We start from the raw sequence: 22,135 nt of genomic DNA, 5'->3' as shown, positions 1-22,135 counted from the left end.
ATGACAACATGGTTGTCAGGGATTTGCTTTGATCTGCTCAGACAGACAACACACACACACACACACACAACAGTAATCACCAGGTTCTTGACTTAATTGGCCGAGTCTTGGGCCTGATGGGGGGCAGGAGAAGTTAGCAGGGTGCTCACGACCACAATGGACCATAAGCGCTTTGTGTACAGTTCTCGGCAGCGGAGCTGCTACTTCACATTGGTAACCAGAAGGTGGTCACACTCCCTGATGTCGCTTTATAAAAGTTCAGCCATCCACCGAGACCCCAGACTCTTTATGCCGATGCCGAAAAAAATAATCCATGGTGGGCGTTTTTGCTGATCACCACCTTCTCAATCATGGGGCAGAGGCAGCTCAGTGGTTAAGGTACTGGATTACTAATCAGAAGGTTGCCAGATTGCCACTGTTGGGCCCCTGAGCAAGACCCTTAACCCTCAACTACTCAAGCTGTGTTCTGTCAGAATTGTAAGTCTCTTTGGATAAAGGTGTCTGATAAATGCCATAAATGTTTTCATTGCAGAGTGTAGGAGAGAGCCATGATAAAACACCTGAAGCTGTTAATCACTTCCACCTTCTCACCATTAATGAAGAGAGATGAGGAACCTCTCATGACCTCTCGTGACCTCTCTCTCCCTCCTGAAAGTCCAACATCAGCTGGTGACTGGTGCACAGATTTCAGCACCTGAAATCAATCCCACCGCTGTGCAATCAACACCTGAAATCAATCCCGCCGCTGTACTATCAGCACCTGAAATCAATCCCGCCGCTGTACTATCAGCACCTGAAATCAATCCCACCACTGTACAATCAACACCTGAAATCAATCCCGCCGCTGTACTATCAGCACCTGAAATCAATCCCACCACTGTACAATCAACACCTGAAATCAATCCCGCCGCTGTACTATCAGCACCTGAAATCAATCCCACCGCTGTACTGTTATATACATGTTTGAACAGAAACATTACGTGAGAGTCATTTGTGTACGAGGGCACACAAAGTAGGAGGACAGACACAGCTTTGAGGAGCTGCTGTGGTAATAACTCAAAGTCTAGGAAATAAAAGATCAATAAACACAAAGTCTAACCAAGATCCAATTAAATGAACTTATCAAAAAGGCTTCAGGTATAATTTAAGTTAACAACGTAGCTAAGATCAACAAATACGACTCACACAGCTCACACACATCAGAGTCAGACGCGTCTAGCCGGATTCAAGGGTTCAATAAAAACAAAAAGAGTTTAATGAAACAAACAAAATAAATATAGTTTAATAAAACAAAGAGTTTAATGAAAGTGAAAGCTAAAAGACAATGAAACATTTAAACAGAAGGTCAGCAGTAAAAGCAAAACAGCGATGACTGAGCGACGCAGTGACAGCATTGTTAACATGCTCACAGCAAACGTCTTCCCTACGTCCGTTAGTGTTTGTGAGGGCCACGGGTCTGTGGTGATCCCCGCCACTAAGATCAGGTTTGGTGGTGTGAATGGGTGCGGGGCCGTAACTCCAATCGGAACAGCTGCTTTCATGGCTGTTCTGTCTTTGTAGCTCCTACGTGACCCTCAATGACCCTCGTATTCCATCGTAAAAGGAGGGTGACGATTCCCAGTGACAGTTTCCTGCCCTCACACGATCGTCAGCACTGGGTTTGCTGGCTAACTGAGTTTACTGGCTAACTGGGCTTACTGGCTAACTTGGCTAACTGGGTTTACTGGCTAACTGGGTTCAGGAGTCCACCTTTGGCTTTCTGGACTCCTTTCTCCAGTCTGTATTTAGCTTCCTTGCACAGTCCACTATCTTTATTCTTAACAGTGCAATGTTTCTGCACACCTAAGTCTTCTATTTCTCTGCTAATTCAAGGCTTATTGTTGATGTAAACCAGTCCAGACTTTGATGGAATGCACAAATGTTCAGAAAAGTTATTGCAGCCTGTGACAATGTCTCCAGATTCCTTTGATATATTCATCCGGGCTGGAAGATGAATCTGTGAAGAGCAGCCTGTCAGTGTTGAGGAGGCCGGCTATCCATCGTACGCGCGGACCACAGGGTCCGCTTTAGCTCTAGCTTTCTCAAGACTCTATTTCCTGCTGATAGACAAGACTTGAAAAGTTCAAGTCAAGGTCTGAGGGTCCAAGAGGAGATGCAAGAGGAGGTCAGGGACAGAGAGCGTTCAGGGTCAGAGAGCGTTCAGGGACAGAGGGCGTTCAGGGACAGAGGGCGTTCAGGGACAGAGGGCGTTCAGGGACGGAGGGCGTTCAAGGTCGGAGGGCGTTCAGGGACGGAGGGCGTTCAAGGTCGGAGGGCGTTCAAGGTCGGAGGGCGTTCAGGGTCGGAGGGCGTTCAGGGTCGGAGGGCGTTCAGGGTCGGAGGGCGTTCAGGGACGGAGGGCGTTCAGGGACGGAGGGCGTTCAAGGTCGGAGGGCGTTTAGGGTCGGAGAGCGCTCAGGGTCGGAGGGCGTTTACGATCAGAGAGTCTAACTGCGCATCCATCTTTGGCTCACATAAAAACACACGTTTCCAATTTCACCTTCAGTGAGCCCTCAGCCCTCCTGGTTCACACAGATCTGGAGTATTCACATTTAGCCAAGTCTTACTAAAGCAGCGCACAGGACTGTTTCACTGTGAGTATCCCAAGGAATGCTCCCTCTCTCTCATTTAAGAGGATCTTCACACCACAGGAGTTCTAGAAAACTGGACCCAGAACAATTAGCAATGTTCTGTCTGTTCTGTATGCGGGTTGCCAGATCATCGTTTTTGTTGACTGGGGAGTGAACATTGGAAAGTGAAAAGCTTGCTGCATGTGTTGGTTTTGTGTGTGTGTCTGGCAAACACAAGCACATCACGTCTCCATTAGCACGCCACCATTTTGAGGTAGAAGGAAGAGAGAAAGGGAGCATGTGGGTGTGCAGGAGGGTGGTAGTGACCGTAATGCCCCGCCCTAACCTCCACCAAATCAGTCCCCATCTGCCTGGTCACAGGGGCAACGGACAGCTGTCCAGCTGGGCGGCCTGGACACAGACAGAAGCTCTCCAGTGAAACTACATCCCTTCTCTCTGGCTCTCTCTCTCTCTCTTTCACCCTCTCTGATCTTGCCCATACCCTGCACCTCCTTTCAGCAGCACTTCAGAACAAACGGCACCTCTAAACTGCTGTCAGACCTTAATAGCGCAGTGTGTGTTCTAAGGGGACAGTGTGTCTTTCACGGTTGGACGATAAAAGCACAGGGGTCAAAGGTGGCTGCTCCCTCATTAGCGCTGGACATGAAAGCAGTGAGCGTCGCCCCCAGCAGCAGGTCATTAGCGGGTCCGTCTGTACCTCCACTGGGCTTCAGGCTAATTCCATCCCAATTACACACGTGTTTTCTTATCAGGAGGAAGATAAGGCATCATAAATAATCATAGTTTCCTTACATGCTCAGAGGTCCGAGAGACTAATTTGCTCTCTCTCTCTCACTCTCTCTCCTTTTCTTTTACTTTTTCTCTCTTATTGTCTCCTGTTCTCTTTCCTTCTCTCCGTTCCTGCATTTCTTCTCTTTTTCGCCTCATCCACCCCTCTTCTGAGTTCTCATTTCTCATTCTCACCGTGTCTCTTAGCCGCATCAGACTCCTTTGATGATGTGATGTGGGAGGTTGTTGAACTCTGCAGCATTGAATATCTTCAGGGAGAAATAAACCAGGCCAAGATTCTCTCTCGCTCTCTCTCTTTCTGTTTGGTATTCAGAACACTGTTCTTCGGTGTTCCTCTGACCAGGTTGTAACCTGGACGTGGTCATATCTCCAGGAGAAGTTCTCAGTAGCAGATGTTTTCTCGTTCTCTCGCACACAGCTGTGGACGAGTGCATTAATTGATTTCTTTGTCCTGGAGTGAAAGATTTCAGCTCTAGGCCCACCCACCACCCAGAGCCGGACCCAGAGCCCGGCCCAAAGCCCATCCCAGCTCCAACCAGAACCTCCTCCTGTACTCAGGCATCAAACCACCAGTCTAGTGCCGAGATCACACTGTGTGACTCTGGATCAGAGCCCACCTATATGAGGGCTTGCTAAGTTACTGCCGTGATAGAGGATCTGGTAGAATATTCCTTTAAGATGACTGTCTTATGAGTGTCTGCCTTCTCGTCATATGTAATGAGACGTGATGACTGTGTATTCCTCAGCACCGTGGAGACAGAGACAGCCAGAGAAAGCTGAGGACTGAAGACGTCAGCTCTGTTTTCAACCCCGAGGAGAGAAAGGTCTCTTGTGTTTCTCAGAATTTTGTTGTGATGTGTTTATTTCTGGGCAAGAGCTTTTATCTCAAGGAAGAGGAAAACCCAAATGTGGACAGGGTCTCCACAGTACAGCTGAGGTGGTGTGTGTGTGTGTGTGTGTGTGTGTCTGTGTGTGTCTGTGTGTGTGTGTGTGTGTGTGTGTGTATATGTGTTTGTGTGTATATGTGTTTGTGTGTGTGTGTGTGTGTGTGTGTGTGTGTGTGTGTGTGAGTGTGTGTGTGTGTGTGTGTTCACTGAAACAAATGGACAGGGCAGGATTGGATCAGTCCTTGTGTTTACCATCTGTTTTCTCTAACGATCAGCGATGTCCTCAGCCCACCATGCCAGTGTGGATTCGCGCTCGCGTGACCTCAGCGGGTTGGGAGCCAATCCGTTCTCTCCCACGGGACAGGAGGTGTGCCGTCTCCCACACACTGCGGGATGGGCGGAGCTCACCGAGCTACGCAGGTTAAACCCCGGGGCGTGTAACGAGTCTCACTCTCCTACCTCACTCTGCTCTGCAGCACACTCAGATACACACACTCAGAGTTATTCTGTAGTTTTATTTATTCCTTTCATATGAGGAAGCTATAGTCCCTGCTTATTATCCTCACTTTAAACAGTGGGAGGCCAAGGCCATCAGAGTCAACAGAGGTGTTACTAGGGTGTCAGTACACACACACAGACACAGACACAGACACACACACACACACACACACACACACACACACACACACACACACACACACACACACACACACACACACATACAGCAGAGGTGTTACAGAAATTAAAAAAAGAGAAAAACGCAGTTAAATATAGATTTGGATTTTATGATGTGCATTTGTGTGATGAATTAGAGATTAGAAGTTGTTTTGGTTGGAACCTTCGGTAGGGTGAAGTTTACGGGAAGGCACAGAGTCAGACAGCAGCATGTTTATGGTGAACTGGGACAGTTCTGTTTAGGTACAATATTAGTTTGTTTGTTTGTTTGTTTGTGTCTTAGAATGCTACTGATAGTTAGCTAGGGTAAACAGCAATAAACATACAGTAAGACAAAGGTAAGTAAACTAGAATGGAGACAGTGTAAATAAATGATCTTTTGGCCCACTGTGCACAGTGCAATCACACACGGCTGAGTGCCGTGTTAGGCATGATAACTGTGGGGGAGTTACATCAGTAACATCTAAATGCAGTCGTTTCTATGGGCTCTTGGCTGCCAGTTTCCAGCATGTAGAAATTAATTACAGGATCTGTGTGTGGTTAGTCCTGGCAAATTCTGAAAGCCACTGATTCTTGTCCAGATTTTTTTGTGCCAAAATGCCTGAATCTCTCTTCCTTGAAGGCAGCACTGATCTGCGTACAGACAAGGCAGACAAAGGGCTTTGACACGCGGAGAGATGAGGGCCGGGAGACCCGGCCAGGGTAAGACGGGGATGGCCTCTCTGTGTCTCCTGAGCGTAGCATCACGCCGCAGAAAGCTCTGCATCCGTGGCCGTTTCACTGCGCAGGTTCATGTGGTTTGACTCTGTGCCGGTGCACCACCTGAAGTCTTTCCAGGAGAGAGCGATCGAGACCCCGTGGCCCTCATTACATCAGCATTTGGTTCAGAGAATCTTCACAATACTCCTATCAAGAATGCTAAGCCTGGCTTATTTAAAAGAGTGATTTGGATGAGGGAAGGATGATTTGGGGAGAGCTTGTTTAGCAGTCAGACTCGGCTCACCATGGCCAACAAGACAACACTATTGTCAAGCTGGAGGTTAACTGTCCTTCTCAGAGAAGGACAGGTGTTTCCGCACTGAGAGGAATGCACCACCCAGACTGAGATACATCTTGTCTCCTTCTGTCTCCCCAGTTCAGAGGTCACCACCTCCCTGCAGTGCACAGATACAGTGCATGTGACTGCACTACTGAACTAGCTGCCTTCAGTATTGGCCAAAGCAGTCCTGTCTGTTTAGCTGTGTGGACGCCCACAAGCCTCCGTACTGAGACGTAAAGGAGTTCTGTGGTGATGATTCTTTCCTCACCGTCAACATCGGATTCGGTGACATCATGATGGCTGGTCCAGTGGCTCTCTAGTAGACCTTTGAGTGTGGGAGCGCCTATGTGCAACACAACATCTGACAGAATGTGTTCAGTGAATTCAGAGACCATTCAGAGAACTTCTTAGCAAGAGGTCCTGACTGCTCCACATGTACCACTGCCAGGCGGAGGTGTCGGTTGTAGCAGTGCAGGTGCGAAATGTCCTTTGCACTCCACCTCTCAGCCCAGACATCGCCACGGTAACATGGAAACGCAGAGACTGCACTACAGTCCAGACCAGAGAGGTGAGGGAGAGTTTGTGTGTGCACGAGCTGAATTAAGTGTTCTCCTTGGATGGAGTTGAGGGCAAAGCGTAACATTATTGATAAGTTCTCCATGTTACAGCGATCGCGTTTAACGCAAAGCCCAGCAGATCCGACTCATTCATATCTGGCCCGGATAGCTTTTACAACCGTTTTGGCAAGAGGTTCAGTCGTTTCGTTTCTAATGAAATGTGATGTATATTTAGTGTTTTCAAGAATGCGAGTTTGGGAAACTCATGCGTGATATAATCAATCTGCCTAATTAAAAGTTTTGCCTCATCCCCAAGGTGCTGACAGCCCACAGAGAGCTCACTTATGTACTGTGAGAAACTCACTGACTGCCAGTCCTCGCTCCTTCCTATCTGGGGGTGGAGATGGGGGTGGAGTGGAGGTGTGGGGTGGAGGTAGGGGTGAAGGTGTGGGTGTGGGGTGGATGATATGGAATGATGATGAAGGCAACATGCAGTGACTGATGATTAGAATGACATGGTAGTGAGACCTCACTCAGTAAACACGAAATGAATACTCTGTAGAAAAGGGCACACACACACACACACACACACACACACACACACACACACACACACACACACACACACCTACCTATCACCCATCACCTACATATGCATCACCTACCTATCAGCTACTTTTTTATCTATCACCTACCTATCACCTATCTATCTATCACCTACATATCTATCATCTAACAATTACCTATGTATCACCTACCTGTCTATCGATCCCCTACCTATCTAAAACTTATCTATCTATCTATCTATCTATCTATCTATCTATCTATCTATCTATCTATCTATCTATCTATCTATCTATCTATCTATCTATCTATCTATCTATCTATCTATCTATCTATCTATCTATCTATCTATCTATCTATCTATCTATCTATCCTTTTGCCTGGTTGTTGTTTTATTTATGTACTTTTAAAGACAATTTGTTTAATATGTAAATACATACAATTTACATATGTATGTTGTCACCAAGACTCCCCATCTGTGTGTTCACCTCCCCTCGGACCATCATCATTTCCCCTTAGCTCCTCCCCTCAGCCTTTCTCTTTAGCCCCTCCCCTCAGCACTCACACGTTTCAGCATAACAGGAGATTGGAGGAAGGGAGAAGACAGGTGACTTGTTTGATGCACGTGTGTGTGCAGGTGAATATGTATTTTGTGCATGTGTGCGTGTGTGTGTGCCTGTGTGTGCGTGTGTGTGTGCCTGTGTGTGCCTGTGTGTGCGTGTGCCTGTGTGTGCGTGTGCCTGTGTGTGCGTGTGCCTGTGTGTGCGTGTGTGTGTGGGTGTGTGTGTGCGTGTGTGTGTGCGTGTGTGTGTGCGTGTGTGTGCGGGTGTGTGTGTGCGTGTGTGTGTGCGCGTGTGTGTGCGCGTGTGTGTGCGCGTGTGTGTGCGCGTGTGTGTGTGCGCGTGTGTGCGCGTGTGCGTGTGTGCCTGTGCGTGTGTGTGTGTGTGTGCCTGTGTGTGTGTGCGTGTGAGTGTGTCTGCGTGTGTGCGTGTGTGTGTGCGTGTGCCTGTGTCTGTGTGTGTGCGTGTGCCTGTGTGTGTGTGCCTGTGTGCGTGCGTGTGCGTGTGCCTGTGTGCGTGCGTGTGTGCGTGCGTGCGTGCGTGCGTGCGTGCGTGAGTGCGTGCGTGCGTGCGTGCCTGTGTGTGTGCCTGTGTGTGTGTGTGTGTGTGTGTGTGTGTGTTAACCAACTGTTAAAACACACTGCTATGACTGCAACATGCACACACACCTGCAGACACCCATGTGCTTTTCAGACCCACCACACAGTATACATCAGATTGCACTACGAATATGTAAATCACTTCAAAGGTATGCTAATGTTTCCCTCCATCTCTGTGATGAATGTTGTAATCCATGCAAATTGAGTCAGTAAAGATTATCTTTAATTGCCAGGCCTTGATATACGTTATATCACTGGAGAGGCCATGTGTGCATATTGAATATCTAATTCCATTTATCCAAGGAGTGGAGGGCAATTTGATGAGAGCGGAAAATGTGTTTCCTGTGTGAATGGGATGGAACTCTCCCAGCAGGCCTGGCCAGGACACATCCCGCCAGCACAAGTGAAACTTTATCTTCCTTTTTTCCTCTCCAACACAGAAAACAAATCAGTTTTCTGAATGTGGATAACTGAGAGCAGACAATAGTGAAGATTGAAGTCCGATTCATTTGCCGTGGGTGGGTACGGCTGAGGTTCCCCGCTGACCAAGACCAGAGCGGGAAGGTAACTAGGGAGAGATACCATCACAGCCGTTCACAGACTGCTCCAACAGCCGTGAAAACAGCATTGTTCAGGCAGGGCATGGGGCTTCCTGGGATGTGCTGCTCCGATGTTTGTTCTGCTGTTCGGTTGTGTGTGGTTGGCGAAACGGAGGAGATATCAGATGGTGGGTTGTGGTTTGCTGCTGAGTAAATACCCTGATCTCATGGTCTATAGACGGACCAGTCTCAATCAACTCCTGTACATGGGCTAGATCATGTGGGAGATCTTTCTGAGATCTTCTGAGTTTGTCTGAGTCCAGGGCAGTGGACTTTCACGTGAATGACATTTGTAAATACACGTCACTCATATATCATACTAGTGTCATCTGCTATTTTTGGGGATCCCTCAGGGGTGAACCGTGCAATTTTACATATGCGCTCAAACACACTCGCATACATACACTTGTACACACATCTAGTATACACACACACACACACACACATATACAGGTTGCAGAGACAATAGGACCTCCAAGATGCCGCTGAGATGATAAAGAGTTGTGTGAAAGCCCGCTGAAGAAGTGAGACGGAGCTCACGCAAACGTGACAGATAAACTCACCTTTACGCTGTAGGGCTGAGTGTGACGCCATCAACAGAGTTCACAGATCTTTTCATCTGCATTACCCAGGATCTCACTCAACACATCTAAGGTGTGCATCTACACATGCACATGCATCTACGAGTGTGTGTGTGTGTGTGTGTGTGTGTGTGTGTGTGTATGTGTGTGTATGTGTGTGTATGTGTGTGTATGTGTGTGTATGTGTGTGTATGTGTGTGTATGTGTGTGTGTGTGTGCGTGCGTACAAGTGTGTGTGTGTGTATGTGTGTGTGTGTGTGTGTGTGTGTGTGTGTGTGTGTGTGTGTGTGTGTGTGTGTGCGTGCTGTGTTCCAGCGCTTTTTTTTGTTGTTGACTGCCAGTTTCTCATGTAATGAAGCAGCAAGAGAAGGACACAGAGAGAGAGAGAGAGAGAGAGAGAGAGAGATAGAAGGACAAAGATAGAATATCCAAAGAGACATGGCTTTCCAGTTGAGGTGTTGAAAATACCAAAGGAGGGGTTAGTGCCCTCAGACATAGGGGTAAGAAGGGAAAACCCCCAGTCTGTCTCCTTTGCTTCCTGTTACCTTCCACACACGCAGCCGACATCACACGCCAAACGCTCGCATAAATGGATAAAACAGAGGTGCCTTGACAGATGACTTTCTCACTGCGGAGGTCAGCGACGCTTTTATGGTGAAGAGCAGAAAGAGAGAGAGAGCATCGGGTTTGAGATCTTTTCAGACACTTTGAGGTTCAGACGGCCCTTGTGCCTTCAACACGGGTTACAGCTCCGCAGAGACCCTGCGTGTCGGGGTTCTGTTTTATTTAGCAGTGGTGAATTCAGTCTACAAAGAACAATTAACAGGGCAGAGATCCAGAGAGGAAGGCAGAGCAGGCATTGATGAGAGTAACTCTTACTACAAACGCAGGAGGTACAATCGTGCTTGACTGATATTACCATATCCCACATCTTCCTGTCTGTGTGGTCACTGGCCTAAAATATCTAATTAGGGTTTAACGCGCCTGCCGCTTCTCCCTGGCCGCCCAAACCCAGCGGTGTGTCCTAACATCGCTACCCTGTCTACCAGGATCCGGTTACAGTCAGAGGGGGGCTCCCTAAACAATCCCATGTCCTCGCCAAACAAGAGTTTTTACCAGTGTGCTGAAGAACTCCCATCAACACACCCTCATCGCTCACCTGCTGCGGGGTCTCGGGTGCGACAGGGTGTGGGGAGATGCAGGCTTACGCATGTCAGGGTGAGCCCACCTACAGAGAGCACCTCGCCTGCTCCACTCAGCAGCCGCCGTAGTGGCGGCACTGTCATGGTGGAATGACCGCCACTGACCTGGTGTTCACGGGAAAAAGGCCATTCTAGAATGTTTACAACGGTTCTAGAACGCTTGTTAGAGTGTTTACAAAGGTTCTATTAGGGTTGTTAAAGAATGTTTACAAAGATTATTTACCAACTGTTTAAATTACACAGCCATTGATGCAATATGTTTTTGTATTTCAAGTGTTTGGTGTTTCCAGTGTCTGATATGTTGAGTGTTTTACTGTAGTGTTTTTGGAGAAGCTGTATGCTTTAGTTGGTTTAGAGAAGTATCTTGATATCAAAGGCGAGTCCAGGAACCCAACCCTCATCAGCCTTATTTCTGGTCTGTTTCTGGGTCTGCTTGGGTTTGGAGCAGTAGCCCAGGTGTGAGGAAGAGGAAGAGTTTTCCACCTCCCCTGACTGTTGCTAGGAAAGTTGTCCAGAGAGTTAGGACTAGATTTCGCTCCACTTGAATATTCCAGTTACTCGGTTGTTTACTGATTCTGGCACTGGGCACTTCTGCATGAATCCAGAATGCTCAGGGACTTGGTATTCGGAGCTGCCGTGTTTTCCATGATTCCGATGATGTTTTGGAAATACGCTCCCATCGCGAGAGATCTCCCAGACGAGCAGCGACAGCCCAACTACCTCATTATCCAGGAGCGCGCTGGAGAGAAAGTGTGCGTGTAATTAGAAGACAGAAAATGTTCATTCATTGTGTGTGAGCTAACGGCACCTCCTCTACTCAAGGCGAACAGGTGTAATGCCACTTAGCCGCCCTAATGTGTAGCCTCACACACGCACACACACACGCACACACACACGCACATGCACACACGCACTCACACACACACACACACGCACACACACACGCACTCACACACACACACGCGCACACACACACACACGCACTCACACACACACTCACACACACACGCACTCACACACACACACACACACACACGCACTCACACACTCACACACACCCACACACACACTGGGCAGACACGCACTCACACGCATACACACACACGCACACACACACTCTCACCCACACACACACTGAGCAGACACGCTCTCCACAACCCTGACCCAGTCCACTTACGTCCCAACTCAGCTCCACCCTCTCACCTCAGACAAACTCCATTTCATAGATTTCCATTAAAGACTTTTCTTGTGCGTCTCAGGCTGTGTGCATGTGTGTCTGAGGTGTGTGTCATAAAATGTGGTCTAGTTTGCATGTATGTGTGTGTGTGTGTGTGTGTGTGTGTGTGTGTGTGTGTGTGTGTGTGTGTGTGTGTGTTTGTGTGTGTGCATGTGTGGACAGTGTGTGTGTGTGTGTGTGTGTGTGTGAGTCAAATTGAGGAGGACGTTGGCCAGATGAAGTTTGTGATTCGACTTGACCTCCAAGGATCTTCTTCTAAGACAGAAACGTAGTGCGTTATGTTCTGCGAACTCTTAGACTGTTAGGTACACAACATCATTATATTTTTCTCCAGTAGCTGGAATGGTAAAACTCTCTGTTTGTCCTTTGATAAAAGGTTTATCATCTTATAAAACTGTTTCTTGAAACAGTGAATTTGTTTTATTCTCCCGTTGCTTTGGAAGTTTAAGACTGAGCTGTTTGGCATTTGGTTCTGCGTCAAACACAGTTTTGACTGAAGATCACATCACAGCAAAAATGACATCACTTCTATATCACCACTGTATTTAGTGGGGGTGTTAGCATACTAAGCGCGGGGGTTTGTGTACTAGGTGTGGGGTTAATGTACTATGCAGGGGGTAGTATACTAAGTGGGGGGTTGTTTACTATGCATGGGGTTTAGTGTACTATGTGGAGGGTTTAGTGTATTATGCTGTGGGTTAGTGCACTGTGTGGGGGTTAGTGTACTAAGTGGGAGGTTGTGTCCTATGCGTTGGGTTTAGTGTACTATGTGGAGGGTTTAGTGAACTATGCAGGGGGCTAGTGCACTGTGTGGGGGTTAGTGTACTAAGTGGGAGGTTGTGTACTATGCGTGGGGTTTAGTGTACTATGCGGAGGGTTTAGTGTACTATGCAGGGGGTTAGTGCACTGTATGGGGGTTAGTGTACTAAGTGGGAGGTTGTGTACTATGCGTGGGGTTTAGTGTACTATGTGGAGTGTTTAGTGAACTATGCAGGGGCTAGTGCACTGTGTGGGGGTTAGTGTACTAAGTGGGAGGTTGTGTACTATGCGTGGGGTTTAGTGTACTATGTGGATGGTTTAGTGTACTATGCAGGGGGTTAGTGCACTGTGTGAGGGTTAGTGTACTAAGTGGGAGGTTGTGTACTATGCGTGGGGTTTAGTGTACTATGTGGAGGGTTTAGTGTACTATGCAGGGGGTTAGTGCACTGTGTGAGGGTTAGTGTACTAAGTGGGGGGGAATAAATGTAAATGAAGCTGCTGTTGTTAATCACACAGATTCCAGTGTTTGATTCCTTAGCCAAGTGTATCAAACCTAAATCAAGATCAAATTAAAATAATTTCAGTCTCTTGCTCAAATTGTCTTAAAAATGTTACGGCACTTCCTGACCTTTCTTTCTTATATATTTTTCCATTTTTGTGATTTTTTTTTGTTTGTTTTTTTGTGCACATTTAGAATATCTGTTGAGATTTTTAGAAATAAATGCACACACACGTGTGTGTGTGTGTGTGTGTGTGTGTGTGTGTGTGTTTGTGTGTGAGTGTGAGTGTGTTTGTGTGTGAGTGTGTGTATATGTGTGTGTCTGTGTGTGTTTGGCTTATCAACAATTCTTGATTCAAAGTGAATTTGGATGGATGGATGTGTGGATGTTTTTGGCATAGCATACATTTTTGATTTCTCTAAATGTGTCTGTGTTTGTTTGCATTTCTGTATGTGTGTTTGAGTGTGTTTTTGCATGTATCCGTGCGGCGGGGGTGTGTGCAAAATGAAGCAAGATATTCAGTAAGTAGCCGGCCTCATGTCCTGGATTCGCTTGTCTATTTAATTTCATCCCCAGTGTGTGTGTGTTTCCCGTTGGGATTTCTGGGGCGGACTCATGTACCTCATACTAGACACCAAGGCCGCTCAGAGCTGGGAGAAATCTCTCTCCATGACTTCACATGCCCTCACATAACCATACATGTACATACACTCTGTCTCTCTCTCTCTCTCTCTCTCTCTCTCTCTCTCTCTCTCTCTCTCTCTCTCTCTCTCTCTCCCTCTCTCTCTGTCACTCTCTCTCCTTCTTGCTCTCCCTCTTCCCATTGTAACAACAACAAACATACATTTAAGGTACCATATAGTGTGTGTGTGTGTGTGTGTGTGTGTGTCTGTGTGTGTACATTTATTGCTAATTCATTATTTGAAGAAGTAATGTGTCAACAACCATAAAACCAGTGCCCCCCCCCTTGAGTCTTGGTTCCTCTCAAGGTTGCCCTTGGCTCGCTCACTGGGGGCTTGGACTCTGGCATTTGTAAAAATCGCTATATAAATAAATTTGTCTTGACTTTTTTGACTTGTGTGTCAGCTGAGTGTGCTGATTGGCTGCCTGGGCTTCTGTATGTAAATGACGAGGTGGCAGGTGCCACAGGGTCTAGGGGCTGAAGTGTTGATGTGGTATGTGAAATGGCGATGAACTGGGGCTGCTGGTGGAGTTGGGGCTCACTGCTGTTGTAAATCTGGAGTCTGTTCTTCATATGAACTCTTTTATAATGTCAGACGCTGTGTTAGAAAGGCTACACTTTACTTTTTACTAGAAGCACACAGACACACATACAGACAACATGCATATTAATGCACATACACAGTTTATGTCTGGCATTCTCTCTCTCCCTCTCTCTCTCTCTCTCTCTCTCTCTCTCTCCCTCTCTCTCTCTCTCTCTCTCTCTCTCTCTCCCCTCTCTCTCTCTCTCTCTCTCTCTCTCTCTTTCTCTCTCTGCCCCTCTCTCTCTCTCTGCCTCTCTCTATTTCTCTCTCTCTCTCTCTCTACATATTTCTTCTCCTGGTCTTCACTCTAAACAACCTTACCTGCTCATGGGTCTTAGCACAGATCAGATTATGCGTGTGTTTCTCAGCTGACTGCAGGTGGCCTCCTGGTCAAGTCAAACCACGTCACCTGTTTCGATCTTACCAGGCTCACCTGGAACAATGAGGGACATTTGTATCCCTTTTAAATTATACACTGCTCAGATGACATGTTTAAATTCCATGGGTCATATTACCTGTTATTCACAGGAGCTTTTCTAAGAACATTCTCACTGGTGGTGACAGTGAGTGAGTTAGGTAGATATAGTTGTCCCGGATACAATTATCCTAGATACAGTTATCCTGCATCTGTTTTCTTTCTCGGGGGGGGTTCTGGCTGTTGCAGGATGTCTTGTATAGACAAGCACTGACCATCTCATTATAATCATGGTGATTATTTTATGCGTTCTTGAGTGATATAAGACCCTCAGTGGCTGATAGCTCAGAGAAGCTTGTTATTATAGTTTTGTAATTATAGTTCCTTAATTATATTCCTCCATAGTTCCTGTAATTATAGTTCCATAATTATATTCCTGTATAGTCCTGCGATTATAGTCCTGTAATTATAGTCCTGTAACTATGGTCCTGTAATTATAGTCTCTTGTTATTGTCCTATTATTGTCCTGTTGTTATTGTCCTGTTATCGTCCTGTTGGATATGTTGTGACTGTTATCAGCTGGGTCAAGCCTCACGTGTTTGCTGTGTTTAAATCATTCAGCATGCTCTTGTTTTATCTTCACAACAGCACGTCTGCCCCCCCCCCCCCCCCCCCCCACCATGCTGAAGGAGGAGCCGTCCCCTTTACCTGAGCAGAAAGCAAACAGAGCTGCTCTGCTCTCTGACTGGCTGAGGAGTGTTAGGTCCGCCCCCGGGGCTTGCTGTAACTCAACACCTGAGCAACAGTGAGTGTGTCTGGGCTAGTCGCGTTCTCTGGCTCAGAAACGCCCCGCGCCTCCCCTCGGCCCCTGGTCTGGCGTCGGAATCCCGGAGCAGGGCAGGTGGATCAGGCACGCAGCTCCACGCTCCCTCACAGACCTCCTGAAGCTCTCACACGCTCAATCCTAACTGGATTTTGATCCTTTTTCCCCGTTTATCCTGTGGAATATCAGTGCAGTTCACCTCCACAGTCCCTGCTGAGGGATTGCTGGAGCTGGAAAAACAAAAGGTTCCTTTTGTATTATTTTGTTTCTGGACATGGTGAGTACTCATCCTTGCCCTAACTTCTTTCTTTCTCTTCTCGTCCTTCTCTCATTTATTTAAGCTATTTTCAAGCTCCGTTTTGAAGTGGTAGTTGTGTTCAGCACTGACTCTCCCGTCTCAGCAGTCTGACACTTCAGAAAGTCCTCAGATCGTGCCTTTGGACACTAGAAATGAAATCACGTGTTGTGATTTCCACAGAGGGAACACGCAGCTGGGGGAGGTCTTCCATCCAGGCTTCCTCTCCTGGGACTTATGTTATCTTTTTGTTCTTAAGTAAACTACCTGTTCCAGTGACCCCCCCCCACACACACAAACGTAGCTGTGTTTAAAATGCTCTAAATGTAGACCGTAATCTCCCAGTTCACCTGTGGTGCATGTTTGCTTTGAGCCTGCGGCATTGACCAGGAGACCTGCGCTATCTCTGCGCTAACTCTGTTTCACATCTCCTCTATTGAGCCTTCACCAGTCTCCACAAACCTACAGCCATTCCCATCCTAAAGGCAACTGGCTTCCTTCATAAACCGACATTACTTAAGTTTAATTACGCTTGTATATTTGTTTCCTGACAAATGACAACTGCACCGTACAGCGTTTTGTACAATAATTGCTGCCTCTGATGGTCATTTTTGTCCCCAGGAATGTACGGGCTCCTAGCTTGCTGGTGTTTTAATTAGCAGTGTTTACTAGAACAGATCTTCACCAGGGAGGGAGGACAGCACCTTGAGTGTTATTTGAGAATGAGGGCAACCCAAGTTCTGAATAAAGCCCAGTATTATAACTAAGTAGGCCAGTGGGGTTGGACTGGTGGAACCCTTTCACTGGTGTGACTGTGCGGTCCATTAGAAGTGTCCTTTGGTGAGAAGTCAGCAGGAACGACGCTGTCTGTCCGACGGTGTTCACCAGGGAGGGGATTCCGGGCTCCAGGGAGCGATTCCGTTTTGCGCAGGCTTGTGTCTTTCATCGGAGCCTTTGTCCCGCCTAATCCCGCAGTCCTGCTCCGCTTGGCTGATGTCCTGTTAGGAAAACTCGCCTTTTTGCTTTTGCGCTGTCCTCCCTACCCAACTCGACTGCTCGTCCGATCTCGCGTCTCTCTCTCGCTTTCCCTCCTTTTCTCGCTCAGTCTCCCTCCCTTTGTCACGGTCTCCCTCTCTCATAACCTAGCTGCCTCTCTCTCTCTCTCTCTCTCTCTCTCTCTCTCTCTCTCTCTCTCTCTCTCTCTCTCTCTCTCTCTCTCTCTCTCTCTCTCTCTCTCTCTCACTCTCTCTCTCCCTCTCTCTCTCTCTCTCATAACCTAGCTGCCTCTCTCTCTCTCTCTCTCTCTCTCTCTCTCTCTCTCTCTCTCTCTCTCACTCTCTCTCTCCTCTCTCTCTCTCTCTCTCATAACCTAGCTGCCTCTCTCTCTCTCTCTCTCTCTCTCTCACTCTCTCTCTCACTCTCTCTCTCTCTCTCTCTCTCTCTCTCTCTCATAACCTAGCTGCCTCTCTCTCTCACTCTCTCTCTCTCTCTCACTCTCTCTCCCTCTCTCTCTCTCTCTCTCTCTCTCTCATAACCTAGCTGCCTCTCTCTCACTCTCTCTCTCTCTCCCTCTCCCTCTCTCTCTCTCTTTCTCTCTCTCCCCCTCTCTCTGTCTCTCTCTCTCTCTCACTCTCTCCCTCTCCCTCTATCTCACTCTCTCTTTCTTTCTCTCTCTCTCCCCCTCTCTCTTTCTCTCTCTCCCCCTCTCTCTGTCTCTCTCTCTCTCTCTCCCTCTCTCCCTCTCCCTCTCTCTAGCTCTCTCTCTCTCTCACTCTCTCTCCCTCTAGCTCTCTCTCTCTCTCCCTCTATCTCACTCTCTCTCACTCTCTCTCTCTCCCTCTCATAACCTAGCTGCCTCTCTCTCTTTCTCTCTCCCTCTCCCTCTCTCTCTCTTTCTCTCTCTCCCCCTCTCTCTCTCTCTCTCTCTCTCTCTCTCTCACTCTCTCCCTCTCCCTCTCTCTAGCTCTCTCTCTCCCTCTCTCTCTCTATCTCTAGCTCTCTCTCTCTCCCTCTTTCTCTCTCTCTCTCTCTCTCTCTCTCTCTCACTCTCTCCACCTCTCTCTGGTTCTCTTTTTTTCTACACCTTTTGCTCCAGGTCATTCACAGCTACACACTGAGAGACAGGCGGAGCAGCGAGGAGGTTACTGTCCCACACACACACACACACACACACATCCAGCCTCCCAGCTGGCCCAGCAGACGACGTTGCGTTTCCTCACGCACTCGCGTCTGTGCGAGCGCTGTGGTCCCAGCCTGGCGCAACTGCATGGGGGGTTCATCTGTGGAGCTCCGTCTCTTCCCTCTGTTGCGCAACCCCTGAGGTTGAAATGTGGCTGTTTGGCTTCTGTTCATTTTCGTGTTGGAGGGTGGCTACCTCACGCACACACACACACACACACACACGCACACACACACACACACACACTTGAGCCTGAGGGGAATTCTCGGGACATGGCGTGACACTGGGATCAGAATCAAACTGTTCCAGGATCCCATTGCTTCCTGTACATGGTCAGTCCTCTTCTCTGGAAGTTGTCCTCCCTTCAAGTCCCCCGAGATGTTCAAAACAGACAGACTTTAATTACCAGTTTGAGTTTCCGTCCTCCCTGGTTTCTAGTGACAGTCTAATCGTTTTTTTATCTCCAGTGTGGGTGAGCATGCAGAGTGGGAGGAGAGTGTGAGAGCCAGACCCGGCCGTTCTGTCGCTTAGTTTTACCCATGAGGGCTGGTCATTAAATTAGCTTGTTGTTTTAATTACACAGTGCAAACACTTTCAACTTTTTTCTTTCTCTCTTTAATTCAGACGCTGTAGCCATATTCTCAGAACACTGTGGCAAACCTGCGCCTCAAACGGCTTCGCATGTGTGTGTGTGTGAACGTGTGTATTCCACTCATGACACAAGTACTAACTTGTCCCCTATGCCTGATGGGTGGTGGGATTCAGAATTCCTTCCTCCCGGGTGTCATGCCTGGAGTCTGTATCCCTGCTTCCTAGTCTTACCGAGCTTTACCGAGTGTGAAATTCCTCCACAGAGATGATACTGTAGACTTATTAATTCCTCGTGCATGCTTGTAGGTTTGGAGGTGGGACACTTGACGCTTTGAGTGATACATGCCAGTCTGTCTGTCTTCTTTAGATTCTTTAGATAGGGCTGTATGATATGACCAAAGACTCATATCCCGATACAGGTCGATTCATATCCAGATTGCGATACTTATCATGATATATGACATTTCATATCCAGAAAATGATACATTAAGGATTAATTAAAGGAATAAATAGTTTATAAAATAGCTGATTATTATTATTAGTCATTAGGTAATGGGTGGATTACATCCAAGAATGGTTGTTTTCACTGATATTAACTAAATTTTTGGGTTTTGTTTGAGATAAATTAGGTCAGATTAGAACTACTGATTAGAACTTGCAAATATGAGTTGCTGTTGAAAGCAAAAGGAACTCCCTTTTGCAGTAGAAAATCCAGTTACGTTCGCCTTATTTCATCCAGCGTAACGTCAGGGTTACACTTTTCCACTCCACGGAGCAGATTAGCATTTGAGAAGCTTCCTCTTCTGACCTGGCTTTTTCTGTGGTCTTAGCTGACCACTCTAATTCTGTGCTTCTGAGATTTCCAGGTGTTTCAGATGTCCTGTTGACAGTGGCGTGAATAATGCTTTGTTGATAATATCAGTCCAGTTAAACACAGGTATGTCCAGGTGTTGTTTTTTTTAGATTATTGAAAACATTGATTCCCAACCTTTGAAGAGTGTCTCCAGACTGTTGCTAGAGAAACAGCTTCAGTTGTATAACTGCTTTGGGTTTTAATGCTTAAAACATCATTCTGATGGAACGGCTCTGCAGAGACCCAGACTGGTACGAGTCTCCGTGGCCCTGGAGAACCCGATGTACTCACTGCTAGACCTCTGGATATGACTTGCTTTTCCACAACTAAGTTCGTTCATAAGAAACAAACTCTGAATCTAATGTGACAATTAGTCTCAAATATGGGACAGAATGTCATTTATTAAAGCAATGTTCCTCTTCAGGTAGGAGCTTGTCTTCTTGACAAAAACACTCCAGCAAGTACAATTCTAATTTACATTCATTCACAGACCCTCTGCATGCTGGGTAACACCTGCTGTGTACAAACCACTCATGTCAGGTTTTTCTCCCCTTAAACGTCATTCTCTTCTGGCAGTTCTTTTTTTTTGCCCAGTTGTTAGTAAGACTAAGCGAAGGGTCTCACACACACGCACACGCATGCACTCACGCATGGTGGTAGGTGCGGATTAAAGCTAGATCTGTCTCTGGAGAGCTTCATGCTGCGATCCCCACACTGCTACAGAGTAATTGCCTTAGCTAGTTATCATCCAGACCTGTTTGCCAGTGTCAGTGCTCTGGTTTAATTATCAGAAAAACAGTGGGAAACACATTTATTTGGAGTGTACTGCACACTTCCTTTTCTGTTTAAATTCAGTGCTGTACACACACACACACACACACACACACACACACACACACACACACACACACACACGCAGGCACACACACACACACACACACACACAGCTGTTCCTGTGCTTAGCTTCTTTCTGTCCTGGTTCATTTCACTTTCTCCTCATTTTTTTTGTCTTCTATGATTTTAAAGGCCAAATAATCATCCCACGTTCCACTTCTCGTAAACAGAAGTGACATCATGATGGCAGCATGCACACTTCTGTTTACGAGAAGTGACATCATGATGGCAGCATGCGCGCTACCACCAGATCTGTCGGCGGCTGAGTCCCACAACACGCCCGTGCTATTTTCACGTACATAATTTGGCTGCGGTAATAAAAATGCATTATTATCGTTTGCCCATGGTAAGAGCACCTCAACACCCTTAGACAGAACACACCAGGATCCTCCATCAAGCAGTGCACATGTGGCTGTTCATGAGGGCAGACGGATAGTGACAACGCGTAAACAGAAAGCAACACCATCAAAGGCAAGACATTATGGCAAAATAATGTAAGAAAAAAAACAATACAGGATAGAATAAATGCCCCTTCCACTAGATAGATAGATGGATAGATGGATAAATGGATGGATAGATAGATAGATGTGTGTTCTAGTTTGAATCTGTCATATAAAGGCGAAAGCGGTGTGATTTGTAGTGACACCTCTGTCTCCAGAGAACAGGCAACTTCCCCATGGACTGAATGTTTTGTGTATGCTGAGATGTTGTCAGCTGCCTCTCAGAAGGAGAGAAGAGTGATATCTTTTAATGTGTTTATCAGCCATTGTAGTGCAGTTGTAACGACGCCGGCCTGAGTGCCGCAGGGCGCGGGGCACACAGACTTCCTCGTCGGTGAAACACGTTTATTAGCACAAAACGCATGTAACACAGGTGGCACTCACACACACAACACCTCCGATAAACATGCTAATACATCTAACATTAAACGAAGACGCTTACACATTAAACCTTAACTGCACAAACCATCGTTACGATTACAAAGATAACACATACGTAGTGACCAACAAAGGGCGCACACACAGACAGGGGTTTAAATAGCCACACAAGACAGTTACACTGTGTGTGCAATCCCGGGGGGCGTGGTTACAAAAACTAAGACACAGTACATGTAGATCCCCCTGCACACGGTGGACCGTACCATGTGACTATGGGGGTGGAGCAGTCCACGACAGCAGTCTGCAAATATCTGGACAGTGACATCACAGTGCAGTCTGCAAACATCTGGACAGTGACATCACAGTGCAGTCTGCATATATCTGCACAGTAACAGTTTTTTTGATTGGATTGAAATAATTTAAGTTAAAGTTATGACTGCTTTAATTTGAGAGTACAGATACAAGTACATACTGATAAATGCAGATTACATACAGAGTACATACAGATGAATACAGATTACATACAGAGTACATACATATTACAGAGTACATACAGATGAATACAGATTACATACATATTACAGATTACATACAGATTACATACAGATTACATACAGATTACAGAGTACATACAGATGAATACAGATTACATAGAGATTACAGAGCACATACAGATTACATACATATTATAGAGTACATACAGAGGAGTGCAGATTACATACAGATTACATACAGATTACAGAGTACATACAGAGGAGTGCAGA

At 46.8% G+C, this 22,135-nt stretch overlaps 1 protein-coding gene across 10 annotated transcripts in view; it reads left to right on the top strand.

Annotated features, from left to right (window-relative positions):
• Window positions 1-22,135, top strand: part of ptprfa (protein tyrosine phosphatase receptor type Fa) — a 156,034-nt gene that overhangs the window by 16,112 nt on the left and 117,787 nt on the right. The window contains exon 2 of one of the 10 annotated variants that reach the window (XM_081718423.1): window positions 4,166-4,243. The exons of 8 other annotated variants lie outside the window; for them this stretch is intronic. The gene's annotated coding sequence lies outside the window, so the exon portion shown is untranslated. Of the gene's footprint in view, window positions 1-4,165; window positions 4,244-15,687; window positions 15,959-22,135 lie in introns of those variants that run through there. One more of the 10 variants, XM_081718422.1, reaches the window with a different exon arrangement.

The sequence above is a fragment of the Electrophorus electricus genome, chromosome 7 (assembly GCF_041902795.1).
Source record: "Electrophorus electricus isolate QZ-2024a chromosome 7, ASM4190279v1, whole genome shotgun sequence".
Lineage (NCBI taxonomy): Eukaryota > Metazoa > Chordata > Actinopteri > Gymnotiformes > Gymnotidae > Electrophorus > Electrophorus electricus.
The sequence above is the reverse complement of the archived record's forward strand: the minus strand, read 5'-3'. Positions and strand labels throughout refer to the sequence as shown.